The sequence below is a fragment of the Armigeres subalbatus genome, chromosome 3, assembly GCF_024139115.2.
Source record: "Armigeres subalbatus isolate Guangzhou_Male chromosome 3, GZ_Asu_2, whole genome shotgun sequence".
Taxonomy (NCBI): Eukaryota; Metazoa; Arthropoda; class Insecta; order Diptera; family Culicidae; genus Armigeres; species Armigeres subalbatus.
The window spans coordinates 342,471,164-342,493,475 of NC_085141.1; the positions used below are offsets into that span (position 1 = coordinate 342,471,164).

Here is a 22,312-nt window from a genome sequence, read left to right on the forward strand (position 1 = left end):
AAAAACGAATGAAAACAAGCATGCATGAAATGATGAACACCATTTTAACAATATTAATAAACATATACAAACTGAATAAATAAATCAAATTTGTTTCGAAGTCTCGGTCGAAACATTATATGCGGCTCATGTTTCATTGGCTAAATTTTCATTTTACTTCTCCTAAATTCATGCGCCATTGAATGAAGAAAAATATAACTATGCCAAAGCATAATTTTGAAATTGATATGTAAACAAATTCTCGAATCTGCAAAAAAAAACAATATGGCTAGTTGTCGATAAACAACAGTGTCGATGAAGAACGTTCATAACATTGATCTTAAAAGATGTTGAAATTACGTTAAACTTCTATCATTGTAGACATGTTTTATGTTGTGAGAATGTAAAACGAAACATCTTAAAAAACCAAACAAATGTCAAAAATTGACATGTTATCAGAAAGTTGTGAGAATGTAGTATGAAACTTCTTCTTGATCAAATTGCTGTATGTTTTGCAAAAACCTTATCAAAGCTTTCCTTGAGCATAACATGTTTTGTATTTAATTTTTCCGACCTTTATTCAACATCATTATTAGATCTTAGGTAATAATGATGTTTTCAGTGTTACTTGGGAATCGTTTGAGTACTAACTCATCTGTGGGAAATATTTAAAATGAACCGAGTTTCAGGACGTTTTGTTTAACAAATCTTTCTAAATATGTTTTGTAACAGAACAATTTCAAGAACCTCACAAGACTTTTATAACAGATTTCAAAAGCAAACCGTTATATTCAACGCCAAGCTACGCCAATGAAAGCGATACTGTTTTTGATATTACCCTAAAAGAAAGCTGTAACGAAGCGCAGTATATTCTATTGCTTAAATATTCCATCGATCTGATGCACGAACATCCACTCATTTCTCACACCGCATTGCACTATGGTCCAGGATACAGATTTACGCGGAAAGATGAATTTTACGCCAAAACAATATTTTTTAGAAAAAACTGTTGTTCTACAAAATTGTTCGAAATAGTAAGGCCATCATTATGGTGCAACCAAAAAATAGGGTTGAACATCATATAAAAAAAAATTAGAAAATATTTTTTTTATTTCTTGAAATATTGACATGTTATGTTCTACAAAGTTGTAGCGTAGCTTATTGCAATCAATTTTGCTAAAAAAAACTTTTTCTGTAGCTCTTAAGTTGGCTGATTTAGAGCAATTTTACCTAATTGGATTAGGGTGTACCTAAAAAAACAGTATTTTTGATCTAATTTTTTTGTTTTAGATTTCTCGAAAAAGTCGTCTTCAGGTGACTTTTAGAGCTCGAAAAAATGCAACTTTTGATGGGTAAATATGCACAATATCTTTTTCCGATCAAAAGTTATAATCATTTTTCTGTCAAAATTACATTTTTTTCATAAGTTGATATCTCCAGTTAGGGCAGACCAAAAAAATATGTTTACACGGCATTTGAAAGATAAATTAATATTCTTTATTATGTCAGAAAATTGGGGATATGTTATTTTTTTATCTCAAGTTTTACCAATTTTACTAAAATCATGTTTTTTCAAATAAATTAATATAACTCGACAACGGAAAAAGATACAGACGATATTCTTATAGCAAAACACGCGTTTTGAAAAGCCTCAAAAGTCTTCAGAAGATGACATTCGTGAGAAATGAAAAATAAAAAATCTACAGCTCCAACACTTTTTATAAGTTTTATCATTATCATCGTATTGCAAGATTTACGAGAAAAGATGCATTTTCGGTCTGAAGCATACTTTTAAGAAACAAAATTTGTTCTACAAAGTTTTTCTGGATACTTGGGCCCTTATTATAGAGTTACCGAAAAATAGGGTGGGCCATTTTATTAAAATGAAAAATCTTCATTTTTTTTATTTTGCGGAATATTGACGTAAAATGTTCTACAAAGTTTTATCGCAGCTTTTTCCAATCAACTTTGCTATATAAACTTTTTATGTAGCTCTTAAGCTCACTTGTTTAGAGTAATTTTACTTACCAGGATTAGGGTGTCCCTCAAAAAACAAGATTTATGATCTGCTCATTTCATTTTTTATTTTTCACGGATGTCACCTTCTGAAGACTTTTGGGGCTTTTCAAAACGCGTGTTTTGCTATAAGAATATCGTCTGTATCTGCTTCCGTTGACGAGTTATATCAATTTATTTGAAAAAACATGATTTTAGTAAAATAGGTGAAACTTGAGATAAAAAAATAACATATGCCCATTTTTTTGACATAATGAAGAATATTAATTTCTCTTCTAGATGCCGTGTAAACATATTTTTTGGTCTGCCCTAACCGAAGATATCAACTTATGAAAAAATGTAATTTTGACAGAAAAAAGATTATAACTTTTGATCGGAAAAAGATATTGTGCATATTTACCCATCAAAAGTTGCATTTTTTTGAGCTCTAAAAGTCACCTGAAGACGAAATTTTCGAGAAATCTGAAACAAAAAAATTAGATCAAAAATACTGTTTTTTTTAGGTATACCCTAATCCAATTAAGTAAAATAGCTCTAAATCAGTCAACTGAAGAGCTACAGAAAAAGTTTTTTCAGCAAAATTGATTGGAATAAGCTGCGCTACAACTTTGTAGAACATAACATGTCAATATTCTGAGAAATAAAAAAAATATTTTCTATTTTTTTTTTTATATGATGGGCCACCCTATTTTTTGGTAGAACCATAATGATGGCCTTACTATTTCGAACAATTTTGTAGAACAACAGTTTTTTCTAAAAAATATAGTTTTGGCGTAAAATTTATCTTTCCGCGTAAATCTGTATCCTGGACCATAGTGCATTGTTACCAAAAACTCAATAAAGTGGCATATATTAGGATAACCTATATTAACATATAGGTAGCTCAAAATATCTTACTACCATAGCAACAACATTCAAACGTGAAGCATCACACCTTTGGTTACGCGAGTTTCTTTCAGCGATACAAATAAAAGTCGCACTTTTTCAGCTCATCGCAGGAAAAACGATAGCAGTTCCGTCCGTATACATAAAGCACTGTTGGTGCCGCGAAGTATCCTTAAAACACAATGTATGGCTCTCATTTTTCATGCCCTTATCCGCTTCGTTTTGACCTCTCCAACAAGCTTTTTTTTTGCTTTTACCGTGTAAATCAGTTGTTCGGAATGGCTACGGCTTCACTGAGTAAACTTACTCATATTTCGACAACTATGATATTTGTAATCCTTGGCGACAGTTTTCATTCCATTTATCACTGTTGCGACAAAAACGGTTTCATGATGTATCACTTGTACATGATTTAATCAAATGCTTTCCATGATGCAATGTTGATTTTTTATGACTTTCGTTCCAGATGGAACGATACTCTGTGGAGCTTTTGTTTCCTGCTGGCTGCACAGTCCTGTTTTTTTTCACACTACATCATGAAACAAGGGAATATTTCCCCTTTTCACCTTCTTGTTGAATATGGGCCACCAGTGTACTATACGAAATGCACCAGCAAAATGGTCCACAACGACCAGAAACTGATGAACTTTTCATGCACTCTGCAGATAGTTGCCGCCAGTTGAGATTTGGGCACAATAAAACGTGACGAGTGTATAAATGTGGGAGTTTTTCATGAACCTGACTAATGTGATTGACTGCAATGAAAATGTTGGTTAATCATACGTCAGGCCCGCTGTGAAAGTTTTATGGATAAAGAAACAAATGCTAGAAAAGGTCGTAATTTGATGAGGATGTTTATTTATTGTGCCGTCAATCTTTCGCTCAATAAACCGTTGGTGACAGGTATAAGAAAGGAAAGAAGGATACTATCGATCTAACGAAATAGTGCTGTGTCTTTTTCAGCATGATTTTCATTTTCCTTATTGGAGAGAATTCTTCGGAGGTTTATCCTTCTCTGTTATAATGGCATTGCACTGTTTACCTTTTTTCTATTTGTTCTAAAATCATTTTAGTTTTTTATTCTCAGATTTGTTAGCCAATCTTTTTCTACAAAATAGTCGAATATTTTCCGACAATAAACACTTCTTATCATCAGAACCAACGAAGAACACTCGCAAGCCTCGGAGCGAACCCTTCTCAATCAGTAAGAGCATATTTACCGAAATCACCCAAAGCCGTTGACTTTTATCGCCGGAAATCTAACCATCGAAAGGTTCGCAGCTTCGCTGAGGAAAAAGGTCAAGATAGGACACGGACACAGAGCCTAACGAGCGGCGACGTGGCTAGTCAGCGTATGATTTCTTATCTCTTATTCCAGATAGCGTGCTTTCTGAATCAGCAAGCATCATACGGTTATTATTCATCATGTCATTTCGTTAATCCTGTTATTGCCATTTCATGGTATGGCTAAAGAAAAGCTTATCTTGTGGGGAAGTGGCGGCGATTCGGTTAACAATATTCGATATATGTATAGGTGTAGTATATTCCTATTTCCGCTTCTCGTATGTCGAAGAACCAAAATAAGAACAATTTATTTGGGTGCTTTTAATTGGGTCCTAGTGGATAATGTGTTGTATCCAATGGCTCCTGATTATGAAAAGCAAAAATTGACATAACTTTAAAAAGAAAGCTTCTTCGTTAATAATGAAGTTATATTTTTGATTTAATTGCAGTTTTGAAAACCATAACATGTTTTACTATAAGACCAGTAACAAATTCTGACAGAACATTAAACCTGTTGGTTGGATTTCATCGCTGAATCTTCGATTCAGTTTTCAAGAGTCTACCATAAACCTACCTTACCTGAGAAATTAAAAGAAATACATGTTGATTTGGAAGAATTTCTATTGAAAATTCGAAAGTATTCTCCATGTAAATTTGAAAAAAATTTACGAGAAAATTCATTTTTTTTTTTCAAAATTCTTCAAGTATTCCGAGAGAGTTCAAAAGATTTTTCCATAACTTCCCACATTTTTAGCACCGATCAAACGTTGCCCGATTTGGCAGGAATTTTGTCCAATGCATCGGTGCTTAAAATAGAACCAAGTAATAGAGAGGCCCATTAAAAAATTTGGATATTTTTTTTTTGGGCCACCTTGAAGTGGATCTTCTAGTTGCTCTTTGGTAATTCGGCGCCCGAGCTTTTCATTTCGCCAACAAATCCGATCAACTCGTAGTCGAATCTCGCCATTTAGAAGATGATAGTCATGCGCGATGTTAGCGCTGCGTTTATTCCGGACATCAAGGAGGATCTGTCTTAAATTTCGGCTGATCCACTTCCGGCTCTATTTCTTTTGCAATGGAGCGGGCTAGAACCAAAGCAGCCAAATACCTGTCCCGCCAATTGCATGCAGCTCTAGAGAAGTATATTGAAAGCTGCTGCAAACGGGATAAGTGGGCGCAGGTGGACTCCCCGGCCGACGAAGAAGAGAAAGTCTCAACCACCAGTGATATTTGCCTCCTTCACGACATCTCACGACGAATACGTTTATTTATTTATTACCAGACTAAGGCCGGAGTGGCCTGTGCTGCACATAAAAGTCTTCTCCATTCAGCTCGGTCCATGGCTGCACTTCGCCAACCACGCAGTCTGCGGATGGTCCGCAAATCGTCCTCCACCTGATCGATCCACCTTGCCCGCTGTGCACCTCGCCTTCTTGTTCCCGTCGGATCGTTGTCGAGAACCATTTTCACCGGATTACTGTCCGACATTCTGGCTACGTGCCCGGCCCACCTTCCGATTTTCGCGGTGTGAACGATGCATGGTTCTCCCAACAGCTGATGCAACTCGTGGTTCATCCGCCTCCTCCACGTACCGTCCGCCATCTGCATCCCACCATAAATGGTACGCAACACTTTCCTTTAGAAAACTCCCAGTGCGCGTTAGTCCTCCACGAGCATCGTCCAGGTCACGTGTCCGTAGAGAACTACCGGTCTTATAAGCGTTTTGTAGATAGTCAGTTTGAGAGCATGAGACACCAAAAGCGCGGCGTATTACCCGCTTCAACTCCCGAGTCCCGTCACTGCAGGAGATTGAAGCAGCCATCCAAAGCACGGAATCCAATAAGGCCTCCAGAATCGACCTGATATCAACAGAGATACTCAAAGCCGACCCCATGGCATCCGCACAAATGCTGCATCAACCATTTTGCAATATCTAGGACTACGGGCCTGGTAGCGGGTCACTTTTTAATTACTTGGTCACTTTTTTCGAGCTTGTCACTAAAAAGTCTCTTTTTTCGACCTCAAGTCACTAAAGTCACTTTTTCTCGCAAAAAGTCACTATTTTAAACTATTCTGAAACAATCCACTTTTTTTTTTTAACTTAATGTATCCGTCGGATGATGCTTTGTTCATGGTGGGAATGAAATTACGGATCTTGGAAAAATGATTGCTCTGAAACTTCGCCAGCCATTTGACTCGCTGTTCTTATTGGCATTTCACCAGTAACTAATTGAAAGTGTTTTACGCCACAATTTATAAATTGGTATACAGTCATGCAAGCAGGAGACCTGCCTTAAAACTCAAACTTTATACAGTAGGGGAAGGCATGGAGACTTGATTCCTTGGGAGACTTGATTCTCCCCTGTTTTACCGAGAACTAAAGTAGTATTGTTATAGCGTATTTTTATAACAGATCCTCTAGACAAATGATCGTTATGTGGCGAGTTATTTTTTTTTTGAATGACAACCTTATTTACTCTATTATTTACTGTGTTTTGTTCCTCCTAATGATGTTTTTAGTGGCCATGCAAAAAAAAACAATAATGACCAAATTCTATCATTTTTTCACAGCATTAAGCCATAAATATGCTAAATGAGCTTCATCGATAGAAATGCCAACATTCTACCACAATTTCAGGATATTTGGATTTTGAGTTGTTGCCTCAATAAGAGAAGACTTGATCCCTCCCTCATTAGTCATCCATACAAAAATTGGAGAAAAAATTCAAAAAAATATAAATTGTTCTCAAGCGGCTATTTTTTTTTGTAGATTTGACAGATGTAATGAAGGGTTTGCTCTAGGAAAATATTTATTGTGTAGATTATTGTGTAGATATCATAGAAAGAAGATCTAGTCTCCCCATTTTTACAGCTTGCATGCGCTGTCGAATTCCATAGCAAAAATCGTTCATGAATACGCACAGCAAGTCGGAAAATCTGAGTGTTTTAGAGAAAAAATATTTGAAAGTTCAGAGACCATGGTCCTGCATAATAAGCAGGAGGTCTAGCGTTCAATCCCAGACTCGTTGTACATGAATCTTCAATTTTTTTACTTCCAAGGGCGTAAATATTTGATTTGCTGGCAAGACTACTCATTGTTTTGAGTAGTCCTGCTTTTGACTGATATTGAATAAAATTTCCGTGCGTTTAAAAGAGAGGGCAATCAGAGTTTGTAGAAATAGATTACGAATTTATTGAACTTGTATACAAGTGCGAAAAAACAGATTCGGATAGGCAGCCCCACAGAGAAGTGATGATTTTCGCTTTGTTCGCTGTCATCCTGTGTTGCGAACCTCACTGCTGTGTAGAACAAGTTGAAATGCATCATCAGAACCAGTGCCTCCCGCGATTGCAGCTTTTTGAAATAAATTTATGAGTTCGTTCTAGGAGAAAAGAGTGGTGAGTGAAAGATGTTTTCCGCCACAAATTACGAAAAAAAGATCCACCTTCGACCCAAAAACGCTTGATTTCGTCTCATCGAACTTATAACTGAAACTAAAAGTCACTATTTGGTCACATTTTTGCAACTGAAAGTCATTATTTGGTCCCAGTTTTCGTCAGCTCTGGTCACTAAGGTCACTATTTTGAGCGTCATTCGTCGCTACCACTCCTGGGACTAGGACACCACGACTATCCGGCCGATTCGATACAAGGATTTTGGTGAAGGGAACTGGGGATCTGACTTTGTGCGACAAGTTGTAGGGTATCATGTTAGGGAAGATAGACACGACGGGAGCGGGCGGGATTCCTGGTATTAACGAGTAGTACTCATCGAGGTTCTTAACAGAAAAATGGAAAACCTGTATGTTGTGATTCGGCGCATACGTAGCTTTTATAGATTACGGCAGCATATTGTCATCCATGGAGTCTACATCACGGAAAACTTTTGATGCCCCTAGACGTAAGAGAGTTCCAGACAAAATTGTCGGCCTCATCGAAGCGCAGTTCGAAGCCAACCTCATCCGGATAGTCGCCGGATAGAAGCATGGAAAGCCGTAGCGGGGATTCCAAGCGCCCTTGGAGGAATCTTGCATGAAAAATTAAGTTGGAAATATACCTTAATGTGAATTACGTTAAATCCCTTAAAAATATTTAAAATTATGTGGTTTTTGACTATTTGTAACATATGTAAGGAACCGTGTGAATCCGTAGAATTTTTTGAATCTTCTTATTGGATTCGTAAACAAATCTTGCTTTGCTTACCAATGTTGCTGATTTTTTTTTCCAGTCGCCTAGTCCATCGCAAAGAGGGAGGGAAGGTGGGATATTTAATAACTTTGGAGTGGATCTGTCGGTTGTTTGGATACATTCCTGGACTAAGTTGAGTCAATGAAATCCAACACTGAAGTGGAATACTTCTATGACTGAAATCGTCTTCCTACTTTGTTTTTTCTTCTTCTCACCTTTAGGAGACCAGGAGGACATAATTTTAATTTAATATTTGTAACGGCCTTGTTGATAAAATTAAACTTAAAAGCTAAAACTATTTTATCAAAGCAAATATTTAGTCATATGAAACAGGAATTACGTATTCAGCTTAACTGTTAGATGGGTGCCACTACTTTAGAAAACACGCTGTCGTTATAAGCTTTTTTATCGCATCGCACTAGTACAACTTTCTGGTTTTAGGAATATATTGATGGAACTAGTAACAAGGTAACTACAAGGAGATTTTTTGAATAAATGAGCGTTGACTCGGAATTTGACCAACCGATCAATGGTGGTCGAGGGAATCGATTAAGAAAAGCAAGAATTTGAGCAACGTAAAAGAGAGAAGTTAAATTTGCAAACGCTGCTGTAAAACATAATGGCTGCGGAAGTCCCTCAGAGATAGAAAAATCGCCCAAAAATAAAATCATTCCTAAAAATAGCTCTGGGCTTTGTACAAGGATCTTTCATTGGCCCCGTAACTAATTAAATTGTTTCATTTCTCATTGAATCCTTGATTTCGGCACCCCAGCCAACCGCACGCTACGGCGCTGGATGTATCCTATTCCTGCTTATGTTACCCATCGTAAACGACGAAATCATGGGCAGCTCCGGCCTCGACCCGGCCGAAGATACTGCTCTTCTAGCGCAACGACGCAATGCTATGTAACACAAGCTAAACGACTTGGTGAAAGGCTCCTCCCATCAACGTGTACAAGACCAAATCGTTAGACATCAACACGAACAATTCCCCCGACCCCACGGTAGCCTTGGCCTTCTTGATCCGCGCTTGTATGTCGGCGCTTCCAGACCATGGCTTCCATGATGCTCCCCGAGCCACCAACATCAAAACCCTTTACATGAATTCTGATTTCCCCGGCCTGCAATACTTCAGAGGCACAAGGAACAGGACATTTGGTCGGGGTTCTGCCAAAACACACCAAGCGCCAACAAAAAATAACCTATTTTTCTGCCTATGTTTTCGTTTAGTGGATTTAATTGATCGTGAATCGTATCGAAAATCCCCCCACCCCATAACTGAGGATATCATATATCAAATATGCGTCTGAATTAATATGAAATGATTCCCGTTTTAATTATGCGAACAAAATATTACATTACAAGTCAGTCAAAAAGCCGCTTGGTGCGGTTTGGCTGAACCCCGACCATTTGTCCGAATAGGTCATTTGGCCGAATAGGGCATTTGAAAAGTAAAAAATAGGGTGTGAAAAGTGAGACGTCTCACTTCTCGCTACTTATTTTCCACTTCTCACTGAAAACTCACTTCTCACTTCTCACTCCTCATTTATCACTTCTGACTGAAAAAAGTGAGAAACGTGAAGTGAGAAGTGAGACGTCTCTATGAGAAGTGAGTGAGAAGTGAGAAATGAGGAGTAATAAGTAAACGTCTCATTATCTCACTTTTCACAGTGAGACGTCTCACTTCTCACTCCTCTGTTTTCACTTCTTACTGTGAAAAGTGAGTAGTGCGAAGTGAGGGCAGTGAGAAATGAGAAGTGAGTAGTGAGACGTCTCACTTCTCACTCCTAATTTTTCACTTTTCAAATAACATATGTCCGGCCAAATGTCCTATTCGGCCAAATGTTCTATACTGCCAGATGTCCTATTCGGCCAAATCTCCTTTTAGACCAAATCTCCTATTCGTCCAAATGTCCTATTCGGTCAAATGATCAATTCGGCCAAATGACCTATTTGGTCGGATGACCCTTTCGGCTAAATGACTTTCGGCCAGATGGGTTTCGGCCTAGTGGCATTTGGCCAAATGGCTTTCGGTCGAATGGGTTGCGGCCAAACGACCCTTCCCCCGTAATCTATCCTATGTATAGAGCACTGCATGGACTGTTTTGTCTCTTTTCCACTGCAAATAAATTAAAAAACAACTAGGCCAGTAAATGTCAAATTTCATGAAAAATGAAAAAGAAAGAGATTCGTCCGTGCAGTGCCCTATATGATATAGGGTAGAGAACCATTTGGGCAGTACCCCTATTCCCGTCCACAACATTAATAACTCGACCGCGTTCCAACCAAATGGCTTAATTTTTTGTACATGGTTAATTTCGACTAAAATAAATACTCCCCCTAAACAATTAGAAAAGTCCCATAAAAAAATTGCCAATAAAGAAATCAGGGTATAAGCAATAAATAAATATAAAATTTCCACAGATAAAACAAAATTTCCATAAACAATAAAAATTCTTCCACAAAACAAAAATAAATAAGCACTTTTAAAAATAAAAATTGCAATTATAAAAGAAGAATTTTCCATAAAAAAAATTAAATGTTCCAAGAAGAAAAATACAAAATTTCCATAAATAAATTAGTATTAGCAATAAAAAATTGCAAAATTTTCCACAAAATAAATATATTTTCTCCATAAAAAAATAAAATTTTTCCACAAAATGATCAATAAAAAGCAATAAAAAAATAAGAAAATTACCATAAAGAAATATAAAAAAGCAATCAAACTGTGCTTTTTTTCATAGATGACCCCTTCTTTAAAAGCGTTCATGTAAAATTTAATCAGCTTTTTTGCTTTTCTGTATTTTTTATGGAAAATTTCTTATTTTTTTTAATGCTCTTTATTGATTATTTTGTGGAAAATTTTAAATTTTTTATGGAAGAAATATTTATTTTGTGGAAAATTTATCAATTTTTTATTGCTAATACTGATTTATTTATGGAAATGTTGTATTTTTCTTCTTGGAACATTTAATTTTTTTTATGGAAAATTCTTCTTTTATAATTGCAATTTTTATTTTTAAAAGTGCTTATTTATTTTTGTTTTGTGGAAGAATTTTTATTGTTTATGGAAATTTTGTTTTATCTGTGGGAATTTTATAATTATTTATTGCTCATACCCCAATTTCTTTATTGGCAATTTCCTAATTGTTTATGGAAAATATCTAATTTTTAATGGAAATTTTATTTTGCTGCCGTTAATTTCTGTCGATATCTAGTGATGTACAAAAAATCAAGCCATTTGGCTGGAACGCGGTCGAGTTATTAAGGTTGCAGACGGGAATAGGGGGTGCTGCCCAAATGGTCCCACTCCCTAGGTACATAATCGTATTTTCATTAGAATATCTCTTGGTGGCAAATTTATAGTTTAAAAATGATATAGGAGAACTGTTCCGTTTTTCATCTCACTGCACATATATTCATCTCATCGCAAAACTAAAGAATACAGCACCAATCTTGTTGCTTCTTTTTGATAACATACGTGTTCACTGCTGAAAAAATCACAAAAATAAAAAACAAATCAAATTCCTTTTCATTGCGTTGTTTTTGATGGGATGGAAATAAGAGCTATGATATAAAGTGCCGAACCGTTCTCCAACATACATCGTGCGATGATAAAATAGAATAATGTATAATGGTTAAAATTACTAAAAATTATCAATATTCAATTTTTGGATCAAAATCGCCCCTGCAATATACTTGGAAAGCACTTAGTCCATCTGAGACGTCTGACGCTACACATGAAGGCAGCGTTGGGGTCAGACAGGGCCTATAGTCTGAGCCTCTACTGGCCCTTTCGAGCTTGACGCTCAAGCAAAAAGAAGAAGAAGAAGAGGAGTCAGAGACACAGACGACGCAGCAGCCCGTTACTGCATCCTTCGGATCTGCATACTCAGTTCGACAATCATACAATCGTCACGATACAATGGTTTAGACGAATTTGGTTCCAACGCGTTAATATTGGTTGGCGTCGTAGACACTTTTCTCATTCTACAAACAACTTTATTTGCGTCAGTTCATCTCGCTTTTCGATTTGTCCGTTTAGACTTACCATCGTTTCACCTAAATTCTCTTCTCAAGGAATGTCGTACGATTTCCAATCCCATTTTTATTATTTTGGAAGGTAATAAAATGACTTTTTCAAAAAAAAACAAGTTAAACATAAAAATCGTAGAACGTCTCGCGCAAAAAAATACTTTTTCTGGAACACGTTTTTGCTTAAAATAAGACGAAAAAATCAATTACTTTTTTTTGGGTTTAATTGTGGATTCTGTTTCTGTGAAAATTATTTCAATCAGAAGGAGGCAGAACCTAATTCCATTCATGCAATTCGTTATCAACGGCGTGTTTTCAATCAGTGTTTCGCTGATGGAAATATGGCACTGTTGTATCTAATATAACGATACATTCTTCTTTACACAACGAAATGAACTGTTTCCAAACATAGAACAATATTTCTGGGATATGTTCTAGATTCCATACAAAGAGCTGCCGCAAAAAATCTTCATGTGCAGAGTATACTGCCTATGATCACATATCAGTCCCATCTTTGCTGGATATCCTATTCATATGGGACAAATATGCGATTGTAGGCAGTATATATCTCGAACAGTGGAGTATATAAAGTAAAATGCTTCTGATGACGTCAAATTGTACTAGCAATTCAAATAGCGAAATATTAATCGATCTGTTTGCAAAGACCATAATATGACTTGATTCAGTTGTACATGAGTCACAGACAAGTTGTTTATGACAAGTGGGTTGCTCGGGATGTTGAAATTTGATTCAACTCATCAAAATCCAGGAGAGTTCTTTTTTCATCAAATTCTCAACCAGCTATGGAAACATTCTCTGTATCCTTTGTGTTTTTCATACAAGATATTCAATCAATAATTGTGGAAATTCTATAATAGAACAATAAGTTGAAAAGTAATCCAGGTTCCAGTTAGAATGTAGCGCCATGGAGAAAGAATAGTATTGTTTTCAGAAATCCGACAGCTATAGCTATAAGTATACTTATTGTTAGTTAGCACTCAACTTAGTTATAGACATGAGACTCTCCGGACGAGTGATGCTAATCTTGCCAGTTGTCATCGTCAATCATAACAAAACTACTCAAATGCTTATGCGAGTGAGCAAGGTCTCATCAAAAACATACGTTTGTAAAATGAAATATCAATCCAATCTTCAGCCATCTCCTAGCAAGTTCTTTATTCTTTACATAACAATTAACAGTAGTGACGTTATTCATGGATGTGCCCCTTTCCCGAGTCAAAAGAAAACAGATAATCAAATATTACCATTACTACATGAGAAGGGCAAAGCTAGTAAGTGGGTACTTTACCTCTATACTGAGAACTGATTGTAGCCGGCCGGCCGGCTATCAGTACCACATGAAACGTCGTTGACGCTACTCCTACAACAAACCCACCGTCTGGGCAACATCGTTCCGTTAGTCCACCCGTTAGTGTCCTGATCTACCGTTTTGATTCGAATTCTGAACATAGCAAACATTCCGAACTAAAGTTATTCACAGTCTTTTACTCTTCCTATCTTGAAACCAACAACGTGTGGAATGTGAATCAAAGCGGTACTTAAGTGTCAACACTGAAGATCCCTACTTTGTGCCTTTTTATTTATTCATTCGACATCCAACGCGACCGCGACACGGTCACAGTGGATTTTCCTTCCAAGCCACCCACTTGGATATTATCGCCGCCTTCTAGTGATAACAGTGACGGTGGGAAATGTGACAACTTGTCACGGGGGCGATGCGGGAGGAGAATTTTCGGGACAAACTTCAGAAGCATTTTCGGGTGTGTAATTGGGTCAACGGAGTGGTTCGATGAAGCTGATGCAGCGGAAAATATCGGAACATCATCGTCACGCGCGGAACGAAGCGTATTCATCGTAATCGAATATTAATTCAATCAATGTCGGGCTCGCCTCGGATCGAAAGCGGAGCTTGGGGTGGTGATGTTTGCTGAAGTGCGGTGAACCGTTAAAGACCGCAAAACCGTGAGTGAAGTTTGATGGGATTAGCGACGGTGTGTTAAGTTTTAATAAATTGGTGGTTCCCGAACAAATTGAGCAATGTCAAATAAAGGATTATATTTCTGCCAGCTTTGAGTCTTAAAGCAAAATAAGGTAATGCATGAATGGACCAACGTCGTTTCAATCCGTCTAGTTTTGGTTGGGTTGAGCTCTAGTTGAATGTCGATAAAATTATTATTAAACAGAGGAAAAATGATTGTATATACTAAATAGCTAGAATGTTCATAATTTGTTCTGAAGTTCTACATTGGTTAGTCAGTTCTGAAAATTATTCAGATTTACGAAGTTATATTCAGGCGCTTGTTCACATTTTTCAAATTGAAGATGCGACGTCAACTTATGGTTGAACAAACATTATTATGCCATGGGCAATAATAAATTAAATAAACAATTTCATCACCTACATATGAAAGTGATTACAAGCTTTTGCCTCTATTAAATATATGTTTCAGTGCCACTTGTTGAAAAGCACAAGATTTCTAAAATTCATTTAGCTTAATATGTTTCACTGATTTTTTCCTTTTACTATTAAACGTAGGGAAATGACCAGTACGGCTATTATCTCAGCTCCCATTAATGTTGAGATTCATTTGCATGCTTTAGGAATTAACGCAAGGGATAGCTCCATCATGCTGTCCATTTTTTCATTTACCTTTCCAGAATTTTCTACTATTTACTTTTCATATTTCACACCGAACAATTTTGAATTTGCATTTTTCTGTTTTTCCTTATTTTTCAGTTTTTTAATCACCTGATTTTTCAAATTTTCATTTTTTTTTTAATTTTCAAATTTTCCAGTTTTTTAGTTGATAATTTTTAATCCATATTTCCGGTTATCAAATTAAACATATATTTAGTCTATTTTTCCCATAAAAACTTCCTGCTCATTGAGCATCTATTTAGACTTGGCGGATTGGACTAACATTTTTACAATAGCTACTGGGAGCAAAAAACTTTATTTTCAGGGGGTTTTACGATACGTATACGTCTCGAAAAAATGGTTTTGTATTTTTTTTTAATAAGTTTGGACCACCCTATTGTAGATTCATTATGCAACGGAGAATATAAGTTACAAGCTACTCTGCTAATATTATTAGTAAAATTCCGATTATGCTGGGCTTTGCTGCCGCTTTCCCTCCAAAACAGAGCTTCGTGGTTCCGGGGTCAAAAGAAGGTCTTTTAATCTTTCGCCAGTCTTCTTCCATATCTTCATGGTCAGTTGGAATTCCTACGACTGCAACCTATGGAACGGATGTCGTTATTCCACAAAACAGGAGGTACTATGGAATCTCATGATTTTCGATTCTCCGGACTCCTTGCGTCGTTCCTAACGTTCCCCAAGATCCTTCTACAGGAAATCTGGCGTAGCAGCATCCAGTGAGAGGTGTAGGGCGCCCTACGAACTGAGTTTACTCTGATAAGCGATGCGACCGTGCTAGTTTTTTTTTTCTTAAATATGATTTTTATTGGTTTACTAAGAACTTATTTTTTGGAATCCGAAGAAATTTAATGTTGTGCTACACAGCGTAAAACAAATTCTTTACGAATTCGTGCTATGTCCATTTAGAATCCGGAATAATAAAATCATCTGTAAGTCGGTAACGGATTGACGTACAAATAAGGTTAATACATCAAAACAAGGGTAATTCACTGTACTTTAAGAAAAAAAATTATTCAAATCATTTCTTCTTGTTTCTAGTGAAAATTCGCACCTTCTCCTATATACCTTTCATCAAAAGTTACACACCTCCGGAGTCAACTTCCTTGGCACATTTGTTCCACATTTTGGTCATCTAAATCGCGTTCCGAGCTGTTTTTCCACATTTCTTAAGCTTCCGCTTCATTACTGCCCAAAATGTCTCGATGGGCCGGTGCTGTGGGCAGTTGCGTGGAATTATGTTTTTATCGATGAAATCTTCGTTATTATCGCGGTACCACTGGAGGACTTCCCGGATGTAGTGGCAACTCGCCAAATATGACCAAAACTTCACGGGATGTTTATGGGCTTTATGGAAGGTAGACCGCGGTTCTTGAGACATTCCTCCTTGTACAGCTTCGAGTCCATCGTTAGAGGTGCGCTCCGCCGCCGCCGACAGTTTTGCATCGGCGCGCCGTCGTTTAAAATTTGTCACACCGCTGATCTATAATTTTCAAGCCGATTGAAATTTGAAGAAGTCCACAACATTTTCAGTGGAAATTCCGAAGATTCAGTGGAACTTCCGTATAATTTCCTGATAGATCTTCACAACATCACGTTGTAACTGAGAATATTTCGTGAAGATACCAATGATTTCCATGAAAATTCCATACAATTTCTTGTTCAAATTTCCAAAAGCTCTCCGTAAAAACTAAGCAAAACTTCGTGTGAAAAATTGCGAAGGCCCGTTGAAATTTAAAAATAATCTCATTGAAATTAAAGTTTTGAATGGCAAAGAGTCGTTCGGCAGAAATCCATTTGGCTGAAGGCCGCAAGGCTGAAAGTTGTTTGGCCGAATATGTTGTTCAAACGAAAAGACTATTTGGTAGAAGTTTACCCGAGCAAAGCTTAAGAGCAAATCAATAACTTGTTTTAATGTTGTGAATCATCGACTATGTTTACTTAATTTGATATCTTTTTGGTCGTTTTAACGATTAAAATAACAAACTTATAGCAGAAAAATCTTACTGTGAATCAAGTGAAAAACTATACCTGCAGTCGATGAGAGCAAATCGAAAACTAATTTTGATATTGATTTCCGATAACAAAATAAGTACACAGTTTGATGTCATATCATTCAATTTAGTAATCTCCAGCAATATTTGTAAACAAATCATGAATCAATTTGGCTGAAAAATCGGTTGGCCGAATAGCGTAATAGCCGAATATGCTCTTTGGTCGAAATGGACATTATAGAATTACCAAGAGGAGCCCTTATTGGATTTACCAAGGAAAACTGTTTGGAATTTACATGAGAATATCTTCAGAGTTTTTACGGGAAGTTGTTCCGAATTTCTACAGGAAAATATTCGGAATATTCACGAAAAGTTGTTATTGAGTTTCTGTTGAGTATTTTTTTAAATTTACACAGAAAGTTGTGACTGGTGAAAGGGACGCTTTAACATTGACTTTGTCAATCTAGATTATTTAAAACGGCTAGTTTTTTTATCCTTAATAAGAGTGATTTTTTCACAGGGAGAAGTTCAGCACTAGACGGCTAGTTTGGCATAGCCAACTTTAAAACAACGGAAAAATTCTCGGAATTTTTGAGGATTTTTTTTATTGCTTTAAAATATTCTTTCTATTTTCGATAAGAAATTCTTGGGAAATTCCACTGACCGAAAGCGACAGACAGCCGAACTGGTAACTTGGCCGAAAAAGCCGTTTGCTAGTAGGTCATCTGCCCGAAACGATCGTTGGCCAAAAATGCCGTTTAGCTGAAATGGTTTTTTTGACAGAATGGTCCATTTGGCCGAAAATGTAATTCGGTCCAACGCGTCATACGGCCATATATCAATGACACTGAACCTTGGACTGAAAGGGTAATATCATAAAAAATGGTCACTCGTTTGGTTAATTAGATTTTTTGTCAATTGACCATTTAACAAAAATCCGTAGCCTCTCTATTTTTGAGTCGATACTAACCCTTAGGCCAAAATACATCTAGCCAAGTACCATTTAGCAAAACTAAACGTTTAACGGAAACTGTTATCGGGTCAAAACTGGTTTGACCGAAAATGTAGTTTGGCCGAAAGCAAAAACAAAATTTGGCAGGACTTGTAAAAAGTTATTTGCCCTAACAGTTCATTCAGCTGAAAATGACGCTCGGCTGAAAAAGTCATTTGACCGAATATGGATCATTTGATCAAAAGTGCCATTTGACAGAAAAAGCCGTTTGGCGCAAGAATGTCCTTTCTGCAATCTTACTTCCTTCTTTGAAAAGTGTCGTTCGGCTCAATTGATCATTTTCCCAAAAAGACGATCAGCCGAATAGGTCATTTGACAGAAAATTGCAATTGGTTGTTTTTCAGAAAAGACATTTTCGGTCCAAATGACCATTCCTACCAAACAGCATTTTCGGTACCGGAGGTGAGCCAGCCAGGGGCTGAAAGCCTCCTTAATAAAGATACAAAAAAAATAATTTCGGTTAAATGATCTATTCGGTTATGTCGCTTTCGGTCACACTACATTTTTGGTAAAACCATTTTCGACCTGATAACAGTTTCGGATAAACTTTCAATTAGGCTTAATGTGATTTGGGTAGATGACTTTTGACTTAAAGGCCAGTATGCAGTCTGATTTATTCGAACAAATTTTTAAATTTTGTCCAACGTTTCGTTGCTCTTTGTTAAGTATGATGGGTGTTCAAAAAGTGCAAATTATCCGTTCAGTGGGTCTGTTCAAATATTACGTGACGCGAAAAACGTTGTTTTTGAGAACCTCCCACCCCCTCGTAACAATCTGTAACAATTTCCAGAACTACCCCCACCCCTATGCGTAACGCGTAACAAACAGTTTTATGAGAAAAAAAAAATTGTAGGATTTGAAGCACGTTACAATAAATTATTATGCATTAGTATATTTTATGCTGTTTTAAAGAAAATAAACATTTTTCAACAATTTTATTTATTTTTCTCTATGCAATAAGGGTTCAAATATATATAACCGCCGTATAACCTGTAGGCCCAAACGATATTTTTGGCCAAATGACCCATTCTGTCAAACGACCATTTCGGCCAAACGGCATTTTCGGGCTGATGACATATTCGGCCAAACAACTTGTAGGGGCAAACAACTTTTTCGGCCAATTTACCAGTTCTGCCGTATACGCTGCCGTATATATGTCGCTTTCGGCCAATGGAATTTCCCAAGAATTTCTTTTGGACAATACACTAGTCGTTCAATAACTGCAACATGTTTTCGTTTCAGTTGGCGAAAGCCGTTTGACGTCTAGAAGTCAAACAATTGTCAGTTCATCGACTTTGACATCATTTTGAAGTTCAGCTGCCCGATAACTGTAAAACTGATGTAACTATCGAACTGCAGTTAAAAGCCAGGCAGTTAAATGACTTTCAGTTATCGAACGTCTACTGTACAAAGAATTTTCGGTAAAAATCTAATAATTTGGAACAATTTTCCGTTGAATTCCAAAGATTTTTTGAATTCTATATTTTGAACAATCCTCCGCAGAAATTCTAAAGTTTCCGTTAAACTTACGGAGAACTTCTCTTAAAAATTCCAGAGAATTTTTCCTAAAAACTCCTACCAATTAAAGTGCCATGTTGTTTTTTCAATAGACGTACAATAAAGTCTATTGCCAGTAAAATGTTGGCAATAGAATTACAATAAATTCAATTGTAATGTGAAAAATTTGTTCGAGAAAAAATCGATTTTTTTTTATTGTAAAGATACATAACAACCCCTATTTTCTATTGTAAAACTGCCATTAACAATAGGCTTTATGGTGGAAAACAATATCCTTCAATGTTAATCTATTTTTTGGAGAGAGATTTTGGAGGAGATTTTTGTGCAAATTTCGAAAAATAATCAACAGAAACTTTACGTGAATTTCCGAAGGTTTTCCAGTAGAAGTTAAGAACAATTTTTCGTGAAAATTCTGAAGTTTCCCATTTTATGGGGAAATTCGAAACAATTTTATTTGGAAATTCCCATGGAAAATCTGAAAATAATTTCCAAATTTTGGAAAAACTTATAGAATTTTCTGGAGAAATTCATTAGATTTTTCATGCGAAATTTAAAAGAATGCAAAAGAATGCAAAAATGCAAAAAAAAATAAGAAACGTAATAAAAAAATCACCTCGCCGATTCACGCCGCCGCCGCCGCCGACTAAAATGGCTTTCGGCGTGACGCCGAAAACGCCGCCGCCGGCCAAAATTCTGACAAACGCCGCCGCCGATGAATATCGGACCGGCGCACACCTCTATCCATAGTCTTATTCGCCACAAACACTTAGGTCTTTGCTTTACAGCTGCATATCCCTTGCCAAAATCGTCTTTTATTTGCAAGTTTATCCAAAAAGCAAACTTAAACATCGCAAGAACTACTCCTCGTGCCGTCGTCATGTAGAATTTTTGGCTAGAAAGCGGTCCGAAATCCATTTTGACGTAGGTTCCATCGTCGATGAGCAGGATTATCAACGTGGGTTTTTCTCTCCTTTCGGCTTCCATCTGGAATAATTTTTGACTCGCTGCACGAAACATCATGAAATTTATACCACAGCAAGTGGGCGCCTAGTTAGACAAACCGCTGTAAAAGAACTCTTGCAGCGGTCAATACAATAAATGATTCCGGATTCTAAATGGACATAGCTTTAGCTTTTATCAATAATAGCCAATCAAATTTTAAACGGGTGAACGTTCCAAACGTGTACTGATCAATTTACTTATTTGCCACTCACGTCTTCCTTAACATGTGAACGCTATATAGTTTAGAAGAACGCTAATTGTTTGACGTCTGTTAAATATTCTTAGATAAAAAAAACACTCACATTTGATGCTTTGCTTGGCTTCTACTAACTCTGTCGAAAATGTTTAACAATATATGGAGTGAGAGGGGGCCTACTTACTGGTATGTTATTGTCGTTAGGTACAAATATTGAAAATTGTTCATAAGAAAGGGTCTCAAGGGGAAAATTTTACTGTCGCTAATAAGTACTCGGTTTCTACAGTACAACTCCTCTTAGAAGAAGACTCAACCTTGTAAAAATCTGGTACAAGTGCGTTGCTGAAAAAAAAACAAACATGCCGCCATGCACCAAAGTGGGTATGTTGACGAGAAGTCATGAGTGGTGACGCAGATGCTTGATCCTGAGGGACGTAGAACCGACATAGCAAAGTAAGAAAATTGCTACTTCCACTTATATTTACCAAGATTTTATTTTTGCTGCGCAAACACAGATAGGTATTATTGCACAGTAAATTGGATTAGCAACCTACAAGTTTCTGACAATCGTCCTATGAGGCTTCCACTTGCAAGGCAGCACAATTTTCCGAAAACTCTCCACGGCCACGTGGCTGCATCCGACAGTAAATTCTCTTCCCGTGAAGCGTTTGCTTTTCTTCTTTGTTTGTACGTCGGGTGTGCCGTCGTAATAGTCGTGGGAATCGAACGATTATGTGCCACCAGTAGGGAAAATTGGATTATTATCGATTGATTAGTTTAAAGTTTCCCGGAAGGAGCCGCACCAGGTGGTGGCGCCCGTCGTCCTGCGGTTAGCGAGTTTAGTATGTTTGTGTCGGAATGCATTTGTTTCGAAACGACCTACATCGTTCAAACTATGTGGATCGAAACAAACGTAGTTGCTTGAACAAGGTGATGGCATCCATAGTTAATATGCAACAGATGTCAATTGTTCATTTACCGACATATTTCCGGCTCCAATTAGATCTTGTAATTGGCCGTTTGCGATGAAAATTGCAAGTCGCATTGAACGGTATGTGACCTTAGAAATTGAGAGGAGAAAGCAACTTTGTCTGCAACAAATGCTGCCGGGGCGATGCATTTTCTATTTCTTGACTCGATTAAGTGGATAATGGGAGTAGTCACGCTCAGTCAGTTTAGTTTATTGCATCGTCGCGACGGCATGTTCTCGACCATTTATTGTACGATTTACAAAGCAAATGTGCACAGTCATGAACTGCGGCAATTATGATCAAAAATATTGTTAGCGGCAAAAGTTTATTTATAAAACATACAAGGCGTGCAAGATTTCCTCTCTTTCAATAAAAACCATTGATGCTTAAATAATTTTTATCATCCGGATTTAGTTACCGGTCTTTGTAACGGTGAGATTTATCACCAGTAGGGGATTTGAATATTCAAGTGCAAGATAGAATATGCTGACATTATAAAACAATATCAATGTTCAGAAACATTACACTCAACTCATTGGCCGATGGCCTTCCTTA

The 22,312-nt window shown here is 36.9% G+C and overlaps 1 protein-coding gene across 8 annotated transcripts in view; it reads left to right on the top strand.

Annotated features, from left to right (window-relative positions):
* The window catches only part of LOC134225874 (transmembrane protein 164), a 117,506-nt gene that overhangs the window by 55,292 nt on the left and 39,902 nt on the right, over nucleotides 1-22,312 (top strand). The window contains exon 1 of one of the 8 annotated variants that reach the window (XM_062706302.1): nucleotides 13,777-13,815. The exons of 4 other annotated variants lie outside the window; for them this stretch is intronic. The gene's annotated coding sequence lies outside the window, so the exon portion shown is untranslated. 3 more of the 8 variants (XM_062706303.1, XM_062706298.1, XM_062706301.1) reach the window with 3 other exon arrangements.